Raw genomic sequence first — 5,964 nt, forward strand, 5'->3', positions numbered from 1 at the left:
GTAATTTCCTCATGACATTTATGTCAACTAAAAAGACTACAACTTGTGCGCAGCAGGACTATTCCTTATGTACTTCTGCTTGCCTAAGAGGTTCTTCTCAGAAYTATTCCAGCATTTATGGAGGTGGGTTCTGTAATCATACTACCATAAAACATAGTAATTCCTTTCTAGCTCTTTTCTCCAGAGGTGAAACTATTCCTAGAATCATTGTTGAAAATACAGAAAGGGATGAAGCAGGCTGAATCAGATATATCATTGATTAATTCACTCACAGATAGAAGCAACCAAAGTACATGGAAGTGTCTGAACCACTAATAATGACGATATGGAATATTCAGAAGATGTCGTGCTTTCCAGGTGGAAGTAGTGGCAACATTTATTCACTTTTAAGTGACTATAGCTAGACAAAGTAATCATCCAGAGATAAGTTTCTCAYGCTGAAATTTAAATGAAGTAAATCAGTGACAAAATGCCTGATCTGCTCAGGACAATTATACCACTGGTACTAGTAGGAACAAAMCGAACTTTAGAATAGTCCACGATTGTTGGCAATTTCTAATAAGACAACAGCAGAAGAGCTGCCCTTTCGCAACTCTCAGTATGCAGAGCACAAAAGTCTGTCTGCATACAGTAATGAAAATTTACATTGCAAGTTCACCTACTGTAGTACCTGCTTTGCAATTTACAGTAGTAGTTAGAGTATTTATGTTCACATCAGCTAATAACCAAAAACTCACCTGTCCTGGAATTGAAATAGGTCTCAAGGATTTTGAAGAAAATACCTTTTCATGTTACCAAGAGGGCAAACGCCAATGTTTGCCAAATAGCACATCGGACCAATTTTTCGAAAAGCAAAGCACATTCAGTTCATTAATTTGAACCTCCCATTGGTAAGAGACCTTTTTCCTAGACAATTATAAAAGAGAACATCAAGTATCTCTTCATCCTTAAGAACCACAAAATTAGGATTTGTGGTGTTACACTTTTCTACTTGACGTGTATCCAAGAAAATGTCAAGTGCTCCAGAATGCTGTAGTCCGTCCTTGTACATCAGCATCATGGGGTAAGGCCAAGACTAAATGCAACTTATACAGGTGGGTAAGCAAACTTCTATCCACAAATACATAAAATTGCCAGGACAATTGTTTCCTCTTTGCAGCTGAAGCCACTTAAATATGAGTGAGATGGGCAATAGGCATACAGATTCATTATGGCCATGCATGCCACCACTGTTTCAGTCACACTGTGTTTGTTCAGTGCTATGGTGTTATGCTGGCCAGTTCTTAGGGTCTCAGGAAAAATAGGACAATAACTTCCAGCCTGAAAGGATTTCAGTTAGTTTCTCTGCTTTTATTAACAAGCATATAATATTAATTGGCAAAACACTGGATACAAGCTTCACTATCATAAAATTAAAACATTAAGCAATAATCCCAAAAGGCTTATTCAGACAAAAATTAGCCACCAATAGTACAAAAATTACACAGCAACGCAAAGCATAAAAATTGTAAACTTTCAAATGAAGCTAAGCCAAAAATATGGTATCAGTTTCAGTATCGCTATTATGCCACATATGAGGATAAAGGCTTAGTGGTTGCACTGGCTTACTGTCCCTTAACCTTWTTCTTGTTGCAGAAAGAATGAACAAACTCCCATTTTGTCCAATTAAGTCTCTTTAATTAAAGATTCTATTTAACCAATACTTTTGAGTTTCAAAGAAAAAAATATTGTAACATCAGCGCAACCTTTAAAAAAACAGGACTACATCCTGTAAACACTCCTAACACGTTCACATGAATTATCTCAGTGGTGTCAGTGGAACCATCCACATTATGAGTAAAATTTCGCAGTTAAAGTGTTCACAGAACTGGATATTTAGGTCTTACTCTGCAATCTAATATGGGCAAGTCATTATGGCTTCAAAAGATTTCCAAGAAGCCCTAAGAATCCACTAACATGCATTAAACAGCAGGACTGGAGCTTTAATTGGTATATAAACGTATCAGAACTCCATGACAAAACATGAGTGTTGGCTTGCCACAAATGTCAAGTTCCTGGAAATTCTTTTTACCTGATTACCAGTTTTGATGAAAGCAAAAGATTGAAGTAACATCCTAGATTCCTTAAGTTCCCTCTGCAATTTTTTACTTTAAGAGACAAAAGTCAAGACCTCTCAACTACATTTAATTATACCTTATGCAGAGATTTTAGTGTGTAGGATATTTTTTTCTCCTGTTACCAGCTTTGGGTGGAAGAAATGAAGTGCAGGTTTTATTAACATCTCCAGTGAAATATTTAAACTGAAGTGGTTACCTGAGGAAACACAGAAACTAGTTTTATTTTTTTTTCTGTACAGTCCAGCCTTCTCTATGAAATGCATTTCTTAAGTACTATATAAGCTTACTAAGATTCATCTGCTGATGTAAAAAATGATTGGCTTTTTCCTATTATATTTAGCTCAATAGTAAGATTCAAAGTGTCGTAAAACAGGCTAGTTGTATGGTTACATTTACCATGCAGTACAAAAAAACTCAACGAATCTCTTAGGACTAACTATGTTGTTATAAAGACAATAGAGCCAGATTCAAAGGCTCATAGCCTATTGAAAAAAATAGCACCATCATAGCTGTAGTCTGATATTTTTTATGGTCCCATATCCCCAGAGGTGATAGTGTTGTGTATACTATTGCACAACCAGTAAAAAATAAATACTCCCAGGTCAGATGTTACACACAGATACCAGACATAACAATGGCACAAAACAATTTCAGATAGGCTGCAAGTCTTGCCAATTGCTTCCACAATTCACATTAAGGTTTCTTGTCAGATCATTTATTTTAAAATATTGCTGACAGCTAGTTCTTGCACTTACACAAGTTTGAAATTCCAAACTTCACTCTTAAAAACAAAAACAAAAAAATCCCTTCCTCAAAAATAGCCCCAAATAAAATCCCATTCAAACAAATTAAAAATTCCATCTGCATTCCTTTTAAATTTAGCAGTAAATAGATGCTACATTTACAATTTAAACATATGCCTAATAAATGCATGTTTCAAACCTATTGCACAAAAGCATAAATAATGCTCCTTATCCATACAAAAACACACAAATAAAAGCTACTCAAATCCAATATAAAAGGAAGAAGCTTGTAAAACATCTTACAATTTCATTTTATATGCCCGTAAATAAAGCTGGACCATTGAAACCAAAAATACCTGGATGGTAAAATAAGACAGAAGACTTAAAATAGAATAAATAATTTTATAAAGTTAATTTTTAAAACCCCAAATCTTATTTAAATTCAATATTATATATTCTATCTGAATTCTATATCTTTAATGAAAACTATATTTAATGAGACTCTAAGCCTGGGTGATTCATTAGTCTCATTGCTGCTGAGGATAATGCAACAAGATACTTTTTTACTGCAATTATTTACCAGCGTAAGCAAATTTGAAAACTACTTCACAGTAACGCCGTCTTCACTAAAGCCAAAATAAATTGAACATGACCTCACTACGACCAAGAGATACCTGTGCTGAATCAAACTTTCTTTCCAACTTTGAACATATCAAGATTATATTGGGTAAAATAATATTGATTATAAATCTACTGTCTTTTAAGCTTCACACAAGTGTAACAGAACTCTGACCTAAAGCCCTCACTTTGACTTGCACTCAGTTGCATTGTAGTCTTTTCATAAGGTGAGAGAAAACAAACTTACAGTGCAGACATGATCCCATTCTTCCCCATGGAAAGAGTTTCTGTAGCGAAGATGTTGTAACATGTGATTTAGAAAAAATAACTGCTTTGTTTTTTTTTTTTTTGGGGGGGGGGGGGTGTTTTTAGTTGTTTTATTTTTTAAAAACCTCTGAGGTTTTATCAGATTAAACACATTGCAAAGCAGAGTTATACACAATTATGAGCAAAAATCAGTTATAGGTATTAATACTTGCTTCAATTTATGTATCTATATAAGTATCAAAGTTTTTAACATGTACTGATAGCACCAAAACAAATTCAAGTGATTCCAAAGAGGGTTACAAATTTATAAATATATATTGTATACTGTAGATCGTTACAGCTAGACTAAGTTTTGAAAGGCAGAGGGCCTTCTGAATTTGTGTGTTCATTTCCAATTTCTCAGTTGTGCAGCTGCACAGGAAAATACTAAAAACCGAACATATTTTAACAGCACTGCATCTGTGTCTGATCTTAAAAGTTTCTGCATTACACATTCTGAGGTAGACAGAGCATGTATATGTATGTATGTGTATATATATATACACATACACACACATACATATATATGTGTATTTATGCTTTTATTAAACCCTTAGACTATAGCTGAACCACCTTAATCAAGATGCTGTCTGTGGGCTTAAATTCTGTGTCTACATCAGATAGAGTCAGTGTCTGTATACTCAGGGTGCACAGAGGATGGACATTTACAGCCATGATCACACTCTTTGGACCTCACTGGCTAAAATCTGTCCCTAATTACACTGGGACAGTGCTAACCACATGAACAGCTCCAGAAAGGCCCATCAGGTCAATCTGTGTACACATCCATTACCGTCTATATTTACTGTTTTATGAAAAGATTAGAAAAAACAGACTTCTGTGATCTCATCTGTCTTCTACCACTTCAATTAATGCTCACTATAGATAAAAGCTCAAATGTAAGCGAGTGCTTACACAGTAAGGCAAAATCAGAGCCAAGTTCTAATTCCACTGCTCCTACACAGAGGTGTGCAGACACAGACACACGCACACGCGATCTTGATGTGGAGAAGTTTTGCTTAACACAAACACTCAAACGTAGCTATCTCAAGTCCTCGTTTACAGAGACAGCAGCCCTTTTTGGCCTTAGTGGGGCCTTCATTCCATCCCCGTAGTTCAGAAAACTCCTTTTTTTTTTTTCTCTGCTTGTATTCCTTGTGATTTCCTTCCCATTCATATCTGTGATTGTAAATAGAAGGGAGGAATCTGTCTTCAAAGATAAATAAGAGAAGCTGCAGCATCCCTCTGGCAGCAGCAGAGCTAGGCAAGAAAGACTGAAGATTCCAGAGAAGGAAAGTGTGGGAGACATGCTGAGGAATGTGGTGCTTTGAAAACTCAAGAGACAAGAGGACTTAAAAATGCTTGGATAAATCTCCTGCGGGACCAGCTTCCTGTTGTCAAGTAACATTTTATGTAATACTCTCTTGTAGAAGAGGGGAGGGAACACAGCTGGAGAAGTAGAGCAGTGTTAATAGGCAAACTGATTTTCTTATCTGTTTTTTATCAAACAAAAATAGAGTTTAAATAATACATATAAATGCTAGYACTTTCGTCTGACAGGAAAACCCTTCCAAAAGTTAGAAGATTAATAATTTCCAGCTGCCACTAATACTGCATAGCCTATTTGCAGTGACTTGACACTTGTGCCAGACAAACACACTCACATCTGTACTATGTATGATACACAGTATACAGCTTGCAGAAATCACTTTCAACAACTACGTTTTTTAAAAAACTATTTCAAAAAGCTTTCAAACAGTGCAGTAATCCCTGCTAAGCACTACTGAGGGTTGGTTCTGTAACAAATATAGGTTTAAGTGTGTATATGTACATACACACCCATACATAATACACGTACGTATGTTAGCTTGCCTCCATCAGGGCCAATAAAAGCAAATTTACCAATTAAGGCCAGAAGGTGCCACTATAATGCAAGTCTGAGCCCCCATGTAGCTAGTAATTGCACTAAAGGAAATGTTGTGGTTTCACAAGAAAAATGCTAAAATAAAAATGCTAAAATAAAAATACAAAGCTGCTCAGCAATCAAACAAAGAACTTGTAATCAGTGAAGTGAAAACTGTACAATATCACCCAGTGTTGCCAAACAGTCATAGTTGTAATACCCAGTGAGAGTAAATTCTCCCTAAAGCAAAAACTGATTTCTGCAAGCCTCCACTATT

Source organism: Rhea americana, unplaced genomic scaffold (genome assembly GCF_003343005.1).
Source record: "Rhea americana isolate MKP2758 unplaced genomic scaffold, rheAme1 scaffold_186, whole genome shotgun sequence".
Taxonomy (NCBI): domain Eukaryota; kingdom Metazoa; phylum Chordata; class Aves; order Rheiformes; family Rheidae; genus Rhea; species Rhea americana.